The following is a 14,656-nucleotide window of genomic DNA, read 5'->3' as shown; positions in this document are numbered from 1 at the left end:
TGTCACCACTAGAGGGGGCCACGTCTCCCTTTAATTTATGCACGGGGGGATAAATTATATTATAATGTGTTTATATCACATTTACTCAAACCTGCAGGAGTAACTCCAGGATAAAGACTAAAAAAACCCAACAAAAACATCCTCATCAAACTTGTTGTCATGAATCTGTGGTTGCAGACCACGAGAGAAGCACTGACTGAACCTTTAGGACACATCAAGTCTTCAGGGGGAAGTGGACACGGAGGGGAACGAGACACATCTGAACACAAACTAAAACTTAAAGCTGTAACTGGATGAAAGATGGAAATCACAAGACAATGAAAATATAAAGTCAAATGGAGAATATTTGATGTTTTAACACATCTAAACCGAGACCACTACGATTAAAAAGCAGGAACACTGGAGGTCTGGAACTGCTTACTGTAACATGAGGTCTAAAAATGAAAAATTATACAGTCTTATTTAACAATGTGACATAAACATACAGAAAGCACGCCGCAGTGATCAGAAAACAGTGTAGATACTAAGAACGAACATTTTATTAGCACACGTCAGATTTTTTGTTAATTTCTGTTTTAATTTGACTGCATGCACAGAGTTTCATTTAAATGAGGCTAAATTACAGCACATATATAGCAAAATTCATTTCTTTCCGTTCCGCCTTTTTAATTTAACCGGGTAGGAGCGTTCATCCTGCTGCTCGTGCTGATCGGTTTAACTTCAGCGATTGTACTGCAGGCTCTCTGTTGCATAATGAATGTGTGCCTGGCAGATGAGTCGTTCAGAACTGGCTGAATTCAGACTAATCTCCACCGAGCAGGCCCGCTAACCACACAGCATCAGAAAAACAGCAGAATTTTCCTTTAAACTAAACAAATTGTGAGATAATTGTGAAGCCAGCAGGCTCACTGACAACCTCCCACTGCTACAGTGAAATCTGCACACAGCGCTTTAAAAAAAGGGTTTGGTTTGGAAAAAATATTGCCATTAATTTCAATGGACAAACCAACAAAGTCAGTTTAAGTCACCTGTATTTATGCAGCACATTTGAAAACTATAGGAGCTGATCTAAAGGACATTACATTAGAAATATAACAACTACAAAAGCATAAGTGAAGCAGCACAATTAAAGGAGACCTATTCTTTTTTATTTTTTTATTTATTTGTCACATGTAGTTATAGCTGGTACAACATACAGTGAAATGTTTTTCCTGGCTAAAAAAGTACTCCCCCCGACTGTGCAGACATGCTAAAAAGGATTTTACATAAACTAAAAAAAGGGGGGGGGGGGGGGGGGGGGGGAAGAAACAAAAGTTAAAAAGTAAAAATAATATAAAAAACAATGTAAAAGTCCATATGTTTGTGCTTATAAGTATATATCCATGACGTGCAGGATATTGTACTGTAATAATTTAAATGAAAAAAAACTATAAAAATATACATTATTTACATAGTACAGATATATATAATAAGGTACGGATAAGGTTCAGAGAGAAAAGTAAAATGCAAATTATGTACTGTGTGTGAGATTGTCCATCATGTCGTCCGGTTTGTGTTTTGGTTGAGGAGTCTCACTGTTTGTGGGTAAAAACTCCTCCTGAACCTTTCTGTTCTTGTTTTCAGGCTACAGAGGCGCTTTCCTGACCTCAGTAGCCTGAACAGTTTGTGGGCGGGATGGCTGGAGTCCCTAATGATCCTGATGGCCCTGGATCTGCACCTTTCAGCATAGATGTCCTGCAGTGCTGGTAAAGATGTTCCCATAGTGCGTTCAGCTGTGTGCACAACCCTCTGCAGGGCTTTCTGTTGCTGTACTGTGCAGTTCCCGTACCACACCATGATGTTGTTGCACAGGATGCTCTCAATGACACCAGTGTAGAATCTCCTCTGTATATTCTTGGAGATCTTAAACCTCCTTAGACGCCTCAGGTGATAGAGGCGCTGTCTGCCTTTACTAATGAGGAAGTCCGTATGTGTACTCCAAGTAAGGTCCTCGTTGATGTGGACACCGAGGTATTTGAAGTTGGAGACTCTCTCCACAGGGGTTCCATTGATCTGAATTGGGGTGTGAGTTTTCTCGCCTCTCTGTTTTCTAAAGTCGATCACCATCTCCTTTGTTTTACTGATGTTCATGGAGAGGTGATTTGCCTCACACCACTTTGCTAGTCCATCCACCTCACTCTGGTAGGCCCTCTCGTCGTTCCCAGAGATGAGTCCCACCACCACTGTGTCGTCAGCAAACTTCACAATGGAATTAGTGGGGTGTCTGGCCGTGCAGTCCGCGGTGTAGAGGGAGTAGAGAAGGGGGCTCAGTACACATCCCTGGGGGGCCCCTATGTTCAATGAGAGTGTATGGGAGTACACATCCCCTATTCTCACTGACTGTGGTCTTGCAGTCAGGAAGCTATAAATCCACCTGCACAAAGATGTACTGAATCCCAAATCTTGGAGCTTACCCGAGAGGGTGTGGGGCACTATGGTGTTGAATGCTGAGCTGTAATCTATAAACAGCATTCTCACATAGTTCCCACATCCCTCATCTAGATGGCTCAGTGTGGTATGCAGGACCTGTGCTACAGCATCTCCGGTAGATCTGTTTGTCCGGTATGCAAACTGCAGTGAATCGAAGTCGGGAGGAAGAAAGGAACTGATAAAGGGTTTCATGAGCCTCTCAAAACACTTCATCACTACAGATGTTAGGGCTACTGGGCGATAATCATTTAGGCTAGCTGGGCGGGTGTTCTTCGGGATCGGAACAATCACTGATGTTTTAAAGCAGGTGGGGACTACCTGCTGAGCCAGAGAGGCATTGAAGATACTAGTGAAAACTGTGGTCAGCTGATCTGCACATACTCTTAGCACACGTCCCGGTATGCTATCTGGTCCCGCTGCCTTCCTGCAGTTTGTTGCCCTCAGAGCTCTCCTCACATCATGCTCAGTCCAGCTCCAGAAAGATAGTTTAGCTCCTCTGCCTTTAAGAAAAATGTCCTCTGATTGGCTGCCCCTAAACAACACATTAGAACAGCAGGTTGGTGGGATCTCTATGACATCATACAGCACCAGAAGTAGAAAAAACTGAGTGAAGCTGAGTTTTTAGAGCCGGCTCCAGTCTGAGCTGTTGGCTCATAGGGATTTCCTTTACACACCCTGACCTGATACGATAATAACTTTTTAATATGAACAGCCTCCAAGAACAGGATAAACAATATGACAGAAAAAAAAGGTATAGACAATTGTTCCCCTGTAGAAGGCTTGTAGGAGGAAGAACGTAGGAGGGTCTGTACACAAGAGCTGATGTACAATCACGAGCAGCAGAGCTCGACATGATGCTGGATTTAAGAGCCTGGGGGCAGCGCCGCAGACAGATCAGCCAGTTTTGGTTTTAAGGTGGAAGCGAGAATTAATTAAACAAATTCAAGCATATTTATCATGACGCCAGTTAGCAGGCTAACAGGTGGCATCAATTTTCAATGCCCTTAAGCAAAGCACTCTCTTTGTCCAAACACAGCAGCATCCAGGGTGATAAATCACCTCTTGGACCTGTAGTGTAATAAGTAAAGCGAGGCTGTTATCACATTTGTTCACCTTGTGCTCGAGTACGCGCTGGTTGGTGGTCACATGATTATTAAAAATCCAGCTATGCAGCAGCATCATTGATCATCATCAGTAAATAACCAGTGAAATAAAAACCACAGCCTGGTACTGCATGCAAACGCTAATGCAGATTTTTATTCACTCATGTGATTGTCATGTTTAACCTGTGAGCCAGCAGGATGTGAGTCACCATTACAGAGCTGAACACTTCAACGTGCACAGTAAATGAGTAACAGTTGACTGTAAACAGCTGCACAGAGGTCACCAAGTGATGTTTACATGATTGTGTTAAAAGGTCTGACTTTCTAAACAAGCTGCATGAATCAATTACTGCAGTGGAAACAGCAAAATCATAGCCTGATGTAATCCCTATAAATCAATAAACAAATAAGCAATAACAATAAAAACAAAACAATAGAAAAAAAGATAGAAAAAGTTAAAAAAAAAAAATCACATAAAAGACTTGTATGTCTTGGTTAATGATTGCTACCCCTGAAACTGAATGAAACAACCCCCCCCCCCAAAAAAAAACAAACAAACAAACAAACAAACAATATAAATCACACTTTAAAAACAAAAACAAAAACGTACTATCCACAGACATCCACAATAGGAGTCACCAGTGCCCTCGATTAGTTACCAGTAACATTAAAGTAAGAAAACAGGAAATCTGGGATGGAGCAAAGCCTTCTCAGCTGTGGTACGTGGGCCACGGCTCGTACCAGGAGGGAAACTTACCAGCTGCAGTAATCTGACTTAAAATATCAGGAAGCTTCATGAAAGCCAGAGAACAAAGTACAGAGAGTATAGAGTGTATAAAACAGCAGCTGGTTTGGTTTTCTGGAGCAAGAATTGAAGGTGACGAGCTAGGTTATCAGCTAATGCTAGCTAGCTAATTAGCAAGCTACACTACAAACTAAGATGGTGAGCAACAAACACAAAAACAAACAGAGCTGCCAAGTCACAGCAGGTTGATCACCAAAACTTCTTTGACATATTATTGACAGGTAACTGTTCTAAAAAACACCAAATGTGACTCAGCGGTGCAGTAGTTTAAGTTAGCAGAGGTCAGGCCTAAAACCAAGGCAGGGAAAAACAAGATACCAGCGATCTGATCAAGTCGCAACAGAGTATCTTCTACTGTGGAGTAGGACTGGATGCAACAGAAGCACACTGGGCTGTCAATCAAATGAGCCACACCCTTAACAGAAGTGTATCACCACCTGTACAGGTGTTAAACTGTCCATAGAGTCTAATCTGTTTTTGCAGCAGGCTGGGAAATTTTAACATTGGAGTCTATGGGGAATGACTCACATTTAGAGGACATTAGAGTAACAGAAGAATTTTAGTATTTAAGGCTTCATATTCCAGCCTCTGAACAACAGAATAAAGGCCCAAAATCAATTCATTTTTTATATAGCAACAAATCAATTCAAGCCGCTTAATATTTTAAGACCCCAAGATAATACAGACAAACCTCAGCAATCATAGGACCTCCTATGAGTACAAACTTAACAATGGGAAGGAAAAACTCCCTTTTAACAGGAAGAAACCTCCAACAGACCCAGGCTCAGGGAGGGGCGGGGCCATCTGCTGCGACTGGTTGGAGGTGAGGGGGAGGGAGGCACAAAGACAGGCAGGGGTGAAGGTGGGTCAGTGGATGAAATAGAGCCCCCTGTGCAGCACAAAACATCAAACACATTCAGCTAGCTGGAGAAAATTTAGTAATGATAAGAGTTAAATCCTCCTTCATTTGTGTGACTAATGACACGAACGCTAAATACATCAAGATCAGCTTTAAAACAGGAAAGAAAAACTCTCTTTGCAGTTCAGTAGCTCCTGTTTCAGCCTTAATAAAAACATATTAGTTGTCCTCTATAATAAAATGAGAGCATAAACTATTTATTGTCATTTCCACTTGATGAATCCCCTAATTCTCATTCTGTGCCCTGCCACCTAAATATTCAGTTTTCCACGGTCTAATGCTGCATTTTAAAAAGCTCGTACTGCTACTCTTACACTTATATTTAGCTTCCAGAGCTCAAATTAATTGGATGCACACGTACAAATGGCTATTTAAATGCTCCTGTAGAGTCGATCACACTGTGGCTGGATTCCAGGTACACTGGAGTTAACCGCCCAGCTATGATATACGACCCCGAACTGCGCTGAGCAAACTCAGCCGCAGGAAGGCAGCCAATTAACATTTATCCAGAGCGCCCATTACTCGCCACCATCAGCTCTGCAAAAGATTATTTTGTTCTTTCTCAGCTCGGGTGTGATGGGGTCATTTCAAAGCAACTCATCCAAGAGCTTCACAGCAGCCACGGGACAGCCACTGATAATAAGAACCTCTGGAACATGTTATCATTTGCATAATTCGCAACACTACAGGCGTTGATGTTAAGACGCGAGTCGTGCAATTAGAGTCCAAATAAAGGCTTCTTGGTTTTTAACTTACTGTAGCCTAATCCAATCAAGTATTTACTGCAGTATTTCATCAGGGTCATTGATGTAAAATGGTTCAAATCTAAAAATAAGTGCAGAAAAGAAGCTTCAAGGCAGACGAAGATGAAGCAGCTCAACTGACAGATAAGTTGGGTTAACTCGATATTGCACAAAAATGGTTGAAAATGAGATTAAAGGAAACTGTATACGTTTTTCTGTGGGGTTAAATTGTTAGTGAATTTGTTTGGCCACTGCAGAGTTAATTAAATGGTAAGACTAGTATCTCGAGGAAGATATGGATTTGGATATTTGGGGGAAGGATCCTTTACTGTACATGTTTACATAAATGTAGGCGTGGAGCTCAAAAAGCCATCGATTGCTCCACCGTTTAGATTCTTTTCCAGTCCTCCACCCTTCCATTCCTGAGTCTTGAATCATTCATGGCCTGTTGTATTGCCATTAGCCGGTGTCGACAACTCGGAGAAGTTTCTGAAGTGCTTCACAATCATAACAGCATCAATATTTCACAGCCAAACAGCCTGAAGAGCTTTATCGAATTGACCTGAAAGAAATGGTAAATGGCCTGTATTTGTATAGCGCTTTACTAGTCCCTAAGGACCCCAAAGCGCTTTACATATCCAGTCATCCACCCATTCACACACACATTCACACACTGGTGATGGCAGCTACATTGTAGCCACAGCCACCCTGGGGCGCACTGACAGAGGCGAGGCTGCCAGACACTGGTGCCACCGGGCCCTCTGACCACCACCAGTGATAGTTGAGCGCTTGCACATGTGGCTGTCACACGTTTCTCTGACTCGTCACAGTTTTTCCTTCCTGCATTCCTGTCCTCTGAATTAAACTGGAGCGTTTCTCCTCAAAGTTATCCAGAGGACAGAGATAATCCTGGAGCGAGTGCAACCAGATCGATGTTAACTCGATATGATCCGACAGATACAGATCTGCAACACAACCGGCTTCCTATTCGTCTTCAAATAGTTTGTTCAATAAGGCACACAGAGCGCCGTCGATGCCCATTAGAGGCGACATGTCGAGTGGAGCCGGGCGGAAATCAAACAGTCCGACTGAATCCGCAGGAAAAAAGTCAGCCAAAGAAGACGTGGCAGGCTCGGGAGTGACCACATGGCTTTGACGGGTTTAAGAAGAGTCCAGTTCTTGAGTGGGGCCAGAGTTAAACAGATAAATCAATAGAAGAGACACAGTCTTTACCATTTCAATCATCCACAGCTCCACACAGACAGAAAGTCCGACTCAAGTGAATGAAATGAGTCCAGTCTAGTCCATCGATATCCACACCAGGTGGCTTCCTCAGGAGGTCTGACCCATAACAACAGACTATGAAATACCAGATTTCTATCCTGCTTTTTGATGTTCCAGTGAGAGTAGTGGCAAAAGTAAGCATCTAGCTATAAAGTCCTGTTTCTGGGACAGCCAGCAGTGTTTCCACAGGAGGAAGTGACATAAATACACCCTGAGATGCCACCAACACCTCCAGCCTCACTATTAGTCTGTGTGTATGAGGTGAGGTGGTGAAACGCTCCTGGAAGCTCCATTAGCTTCCTGTTGGACAAATCAGCGAAGCATGCCGTCCAATCTGTGCTGTGATTGGCAATCAAGAGTTTCCTGATGGAGAAAACGGTCTTTCCATCCATTTTCTTTGTGATAAGGTCACGAGTGACTGATGAGAGGGGACTGGACCTGGTGGCTCTGCAGGAATCGGTAAAATGATGGAGATTCGCACTAAGAAGAGGCACTGGTTTTTGAGAAAATGGTCTAGTGCCTGGAACAGCTTATAGAGCGTTTGACATATGCGATAAATAAAGCGTCACAAGGCCAGAATCAAACAATGACCCAACTAAAGGAGACAGAGTACAGCTACAAGGTAAAATCCTTTAGTTTTAAAGCTCAAAAAAGCCACTGCAGATACTGAAATATGTCCAAAAGTAAAAGGATGGATAGTTAGGATAGGACCTAGGATAGGATCTCCAATCATACAAAATGCCTTCAGTTCTCTTCAGTTTTGTGACTAAAAATTGAAACAGCTAAAACCTAAAGTTCAGATTTAATTAGTTTATCTGTTTATGTGGACGAATGGTTTACTGTTATTAGAGGTTATGTGGCAGGAATGATGTGGTCATCCCACCTAAACTCCACTCTCTCCGTTAATCCACCTTCCCTGTGTCGGCCTCAGCTATGCCCGGTGCTGATACCACCCCTGAGGTTTCCTAACATCCAATTTGCCAACGAGATTCAATAAAGAGTGCCGACGACGCAATTCTGGCAGTTAATTTGCTCAGTAATATGCAAACACTGGTGGGAAAGGACAGCAGCAGGACCGGCGGTAATGACTGCAGTCACAAGGACGAGATGAGAGGATCTGTGGGAAGACGTTTGCAAACAGTCGAACATCATTGACGTGCTGCTATGAAGCGGAGCGAGCCTGGTGTTCACTGCTGGCTGACAGCTGCAGTTCTTTGACTCACTTAAATGTTACAGGGAGTTTTAGGACTTCAATATCTGAAACTTCTGCTTTGGAAATGAAATTTTACAAAACTGAAAAAACGAGCTACTCTTTACCTGGGTGAGTTTATTATTAGACACTTACTTCAGTTCAGAGTGATCAGATTTGATTTATCAAACAGTTAAATTATCCAACCATTTTCTGAACCAGTTCAGTCACAGACGCTGGAGCCGATCCCACCTGTGATCCTGTGAGCAGACATGAGCTGACGGGTTTGAACCCAACACCCTCCAGCTGGTTGGGCCCTGGTTTTGAACCCAGGTAAATTAATTAGAGTAAACTAATGAAGACAACTGTTACATTAAAGCTGTGGCCTGTTTTGTTGTTATCCGTGATGCGTTTCATGATCATATATTGTATGTATTGTACGCTGTACGAGTAAATGGAAGACCTGCATACATGATAACCAGATTATCTGTATAACGTCAATAAAGCATGCGATGAAGTCACAGGTAAGTCAAAATTTTGAGTTAATAACCTGAAACTTTAACTTACAAATGGATTTTGTTTTCCAGAGCAGGTTTTCATAGAGATTAGCCAACCTCATCCAGTCATGTGCTTTGTATCTGGTTTGTTAGCTAGCTTTTAATTTATCTGTATTGTCAGGCAAGCTAGTGTTAGCTAACATTAGCCAGAAGAAATACAGCTCAGGGTTTCATCCAAAAAACGATCTCTTGATGAACTGAAGATCATGCTAATGCTAATCATAGCTTTTCACTGAGGGTAAAATTTCCATTTTATCAGATACACTTCAGTAGATAAAGCTAACAGCTTAGCTAGCTGGCTAACTTTAGCTTTTCTCTACTTCATGTGACATGTCTGTCAGGCTTTTTCTGTACAAGGAGTCTGTTTATGAAAAATGTGATTTGGGTTTCTCACTCTGTATTCGGAGTAATACCCGACAATTTACTGATGAAGTAACTGATCAATCGGGTCACTTCCTGTCTTTATCATCTACAAAGACATCTTCTCCTCCTACCTTCACCATTGGTTAGAGTACTGGGCTTCACCTTTATTGATGACTTTGGAAAATGCATTCTGCCCTTATTGATTTATCTGGGAAGCATTCTGAAATATGGATTCATTTTCCCTGAATGCTCCGTCTCCCAGGAGACTCCCTGCTGACCTCAACACTGCTTCTCAAAGCTGACAGAAGGTGAGATTTACAGGCATTTGCAGCGATCCTGACAGAAAACCATGTTGGGAGTGATGGCTTTCACCTCCAGCACCTCCCCCTTTCCCTCCATCCTCCCCCACCGAGGACGGCCCAGCAGCTGGAGACAGGAAAAAGATATTCAGGCTGTGATTTGGGATTTGCTGATCAGGCAGAACATGGTGTTTCACTGGGGATATCCTGACCCCTGGATGTACTGGCGCATGGTGTGTTTGTAGTTGTGTATCTGTGCATGTGTGTGTGCCAGACAGCTTCAGACAGCTTCATGAGAATAAACCATGGACAGATTAGTAGATGGACTGGTACTTCTAGTCTTATTTACCCAATCACTCGATGGATGAATCAGGGTTCAGATTTCTTATCTTCAGTATTTTCAGTTTCACTACAGATTGGACAGTAGCTGGACGGTGTTTCTACACAAGTTTGTCGCTTCCATTCAAACTAGGACCCCAGCAATATTTTTAGCAATCAAAGCAATCACAAAGAAGTTTCTGCCAACCACCTGGTGAAATTTATCCCTAGTGACAAATGGCTGCCAGTGGGGTCAATGACCAGTCTGTAGATCTGCACGACTAAGTCCCACTGCACGAGTAGGACTTTAGTCTCTAGGCCCGTGTGCCTGCGCTTTACTCTACATTGTCACCATGACTGTCACACATCCAAAATCATGCACAAGTTAACATTAACATTGTTAGTAGCCACGTACCTGCAATACCTTAACATAACTAAAAGTCTTTTAGCCACTATTGATATCACCATTAGTAAAAAAACAAATTTAAAAACCATGTTTAAACATTGTTGTGTTAGCTTCACTTTTCAGATCTGGGAGTTCTGATCAACTTTTACAGTATTTGTGGATAAAACTTCCTTCCTTTGGCTGGTGCTATTATTAGCTTACCTGCTAACAAATTGAATACTAAAACTCAACGTTTTAGCTAGCAGGCTAACCTTAGCATGTGTACCTTTTATTGCTAACAAAAGCACACATAAGCCTTATCTAAAGCCTCATGAGTGCTTGTTTTTAGGCCTTTATGTAGAGTTTGTGTTGTGTTAAAGGCCTGTTATTTGTTGATGACCATTAATAAATGACCATTAGGTAGTGTCTAAGCTAATGTTAGCTAGCATTTAGTTACTGTAAAAACAGAGGTCTTCAGTCACAAGACTCAATCACAGGCCCGGTTTGACTTTTGTGATTCACTTACTTTGAGTGTTTACTCACTCCCTGATTGAGCAAACAAAATGAGATAATTAGTCAAACTAATCAGATTCATTTAAGCTAATTATAGAATATTTTTTAATTAGCTTTAAAAAAGCCACAGCAGCAAACCCACATCAGAGAGTCTCCTAAAGCAGCCGAGGAGTCAATAAGCTGCAGAGATGATGCTGATTACTCAGGAAAACATCTACCTGCTGGATGCATCACACTCAAGCCGAGTGCTGACTTTGAGTTTCTCTCAGTCCTTGTGAAGCGCCAATCAAATCGACTCGTACAGTCCCACCATGAAGTCCTCAGTGGCCTCACGGGACTGAATTCAGAGGTTGGACGAGATCAGTGGAGCTCTGTTTTAATCTCTCCTTCTGTGTCTGCTTGATAAAGATTTATGAGTGTTCAATGATTTGAACAAGGACGTCGTTCATCCTAAAAATAGATCACACTCCTTATGTTGAGCTTGGTTTTCATCTCGGGGGATCTGATAGGTCAGACTGTCACTTTATCATCTCTACCAGCTAAGTCACATTAGCTGGTAGAGATGATAAGTAAGGTAAACCTTTGAGTGTTTTGCACCCTGTAGTTCACTCATTTCAGTGACTTAAAACTCCTGTGATCTGTGCTTATTTTACATTTTTTTTAACTGAGGCTGCTGATGATGAGGAGACAAGAGGGGGAAGCAGGAAGGTGAGAAACACCTGAAAGTCGGAAATGGGCCAAATTAAATTTGATAAGGTAGAGTAAGTTAAACTCATCTCAACTTTGAGACAACAGAAGCCAGCTGGAGTTAAGAAATGTGGAGTTAAAATGTGTATATTTTAAATGCATTGATTACATCAAAACTGGATTGTTTGACCTTTGACCTTAAGATGCAGATGTACAGATGTCTTGTCCTGGTGGGGGGACTCGTCTATGTTTTGTGGAGGAGTACATATGTTAGCGCCTTAATTCTGTTGGTCATTGGAAAAATAAAATTCAGATCCCAAAGTAACTCAAAGTAACTATGAGCTAATGACCTTCTATTGATCTATGACATCAGTACACATTTTTCTGAGTGGTCTCAATCACTAGATTTAGCTCTCATTGATTATAGCGTAATTTTTTAAAATTATGGTCACATTTAAAGAAGAAAAAAAGAGAAAAAAAACAGTAGTAATGAAAAACAAGCAGCGCCAGGAGACGTCTGGAAACTCCGAGTACAAAAACAGTCTGGGCACTCGGAGGAACACGGGCGTGCTCACAGGAGGGGGGCTAATTAGACACTGGGGAGATTATTTCAACACAGGTAAACCCACTGAAGGCAGGACAAACAATTACAAAGGAGGAAAAACTGACCGGGAATAACAAAACGGAAAAAATGAAATTACTTTAAATGCAAACTCAAACCACGAGCATATAATAACTTCAGGCATATTCAGTTGTTTTGTTTTTATTTTTGATTGTTTAGAAAACAAACTTCATGTTGGAGGTATCGTTACAGCCGGCTGGATGAGAGGTAAACAAATAAGTCTGAGACTTCATCCTGAAAAAGTCTAAAACGAACTGCAGATGCAGTTTAGTGTTAACAAAACACGAAGCTACTTTAGTCAAAACAAAGCTATTATTAACATAAGCAAGAATTTATATTTGGTAATACGGCTCTGAGGTCTGCAGGCTGAAACAGAGGTAAAGGTGGGTTGCAAAGTGGCTGCAGATGAGCAGCAAACGTAGGCAGGGTAAAGCTCCTTTCTTTTAAAGAAAACTTAGAAAAGTCCAGACAAGCCTGCAGCGCCGTGAAAAAACACGGGTTGAAGGAAAACAGAGAAAAATAAAAACAAAACTCGACTGGAAGCTTTATGGATCGGCAGTTCGTTTGGTCGTCACAACCTCCAAACTAGTGATTTATGTTCCTGTACATGAACCTTTATTTTTCACCCGTCTGGTCTCAGATGCACTGATCTGTTTCCAATATTGCGAAATGAATATTGTCTACATTCAATGGGTGGAAAAACTCCACATTTGGAGGGTGAAGGTTGGGTGGAGTTAATAATTTTCCAGTTAAACAATTTTGACTCCTGCACCCGACAAATTTCTGCTTCATTTGGTATCTTTAACATTTTTATTAATTTGAAACAAGTTTTAAAAGATCGTGGGTTGTTGTTAAAATCCAACGAACGAATCTGTGCCTTCATTAAAAAAAACGTGACAGTTGATGTCAATGAACACGAACAAATGATTTCTTTTCATGGCTATTTCGTGTTTTTGCTAATTGACCATACTGATTGATCACACGTTAATGAAACATTTCACCCGATCTCTGCGACTCCTCAGGCTCACAGAGGGTTTTATTTTTTAAACCATGGTAGATTTAGCCGAATACCAGCTGACTGTCACTTTCGAGCTCTCTCCATCGACTTCAGCCCCTATCACTCGTCTTTCACAGCTTCTTTACTGGTTATTCCAGTCTCCAGTGTATTTGGCTACCAAAGGAAGGTGAAGGTTTATTATTCTTTCTGCTTTGGAGATTTTGTCCCTGTTTGAAGGCAGAAATGCACGCTGAAAACACTGCAGCCAAAATAATGTACCATCGGTTTTTGTCTGCTGCCACTTGACTCCAGGTCGCTGTAAATAAAACATCTTTGAAAGTCACTGCAGAGAATCAAACTGCCTCCCGTCACTCTGGGTCAGAGCTCATGTTTATTCTGCTGCTGATACAAAGCCGGAGAAATGGGAGCAGCTCATGCAGATCACCTCGACTCGCTGGGTCTGATCGAAGCATTCGCCTCAAACAGCAGAGCTGAGGGAGCCGACGGGTGAACGTAGCCAACAGATAAAGTCATGCAGATCTGCAGCAGTTTAAAATCACTGACACTTCTCACCACAGTTTCCTCTGGAGGGGAAACTGACGCAGTCCACTGACCTCATCTTTGAAAAGTTAAGGACCAAATCTCAAATACCGAGAGCTAATTATCTTAGATTTCCTGGCTGCATAATTAGGGTCATTCCAAAGGAAATGAGGTTCAGTAACGCCTCCCTGCCTCTTGGTTGGAAAGATGAGTGAAAGACAAATATGGCTGCCACAGTCATACTTCAGTAAAATGTAAATGTCTCCGAACTCACACAAAGAATCAAACCGACAGATCAGACTAAGTCTGAAGCTCTGTGAGAATAAATGTAAAATACAAGGAAGAAAGAAGAAGTCAAATTCAAATAAAGCAGGAATGAAAGAAGCACGAACGAGAGAAGGAAGAGAAACAAAAATGATAAGGGCACATGAAAGGAAATGAGAAGGGAGGGAAAAACAGAAGAAGAACCACTGGAAAGTGGAAAAAGAAAGTAGGAATGAAGGAAATACAACAACAAAATAGGTCAGAAAGACTTAAGGAAAAAGGAAAGGAAGAAATGTAGGAAACAAGTAAAACAAGGATGAAGTGAAGAACATGAGGTGAATAAGGAAAGGAAGGACAGAAGCAGAGAAGGAAGAAAGGAAAGGAAGAAAGATGAACACACTTAAAGGCAGAGAGAAGGGCGCGCTGTAGCATCACACTAAAGTACAGATTAGTGAAGTAAAAGTACTCGGATACTTCCTGTGTTTGATCGGTCGTTCTTAAAGGGCATCGCTCACTCATCAATCATTCTCTGATGCTCATTCATCAATCAGACGCGGCGTCACAGTCGTGGCCTGTTTTGAAGTAATCAACAGAAAAAT

At 41.8% G+C, this 14,656-nt stretch overlaps 1 protein-coding gene across 6 annotated transcripts in view; it reads right to left on the bottom strand.

The window, feature by feature from the left end:
* The window catches only part of kcnq3 (potassium voltage-gated channel, KQT-like subfamily, member 3), a 130,834-nt gene that overhangs the window by 31,135 nt on the left and 85,043 nt on the right, over positions 1 to 14,656 (bottom strand). The gene's annotated exons all lie outside the window — the stretch shown is intronic.

Source organism: Mchenga conophoros, linkage group LG18 (genome assembly GCF_057382185.1).
Source record: "Mchenga conophoros isolate Kocher_MC1m ecotype Shallow Benthic linkage group LG18, M_conophoros_male_GT1.1, whole genome shotgun sequence".
Classification (NCBI taxonomy): domain Eukaryota; kingdom Metazoa; phylum Chordata; class Actinopteri; order Cichliformes; family Cichlidae; genus Mchenga; species Mchenga conophoros.
Note: the sequence above shows the minus strand (reverse complement) of the source record. Positions and strands in the feature narration are given on the sequence as shown.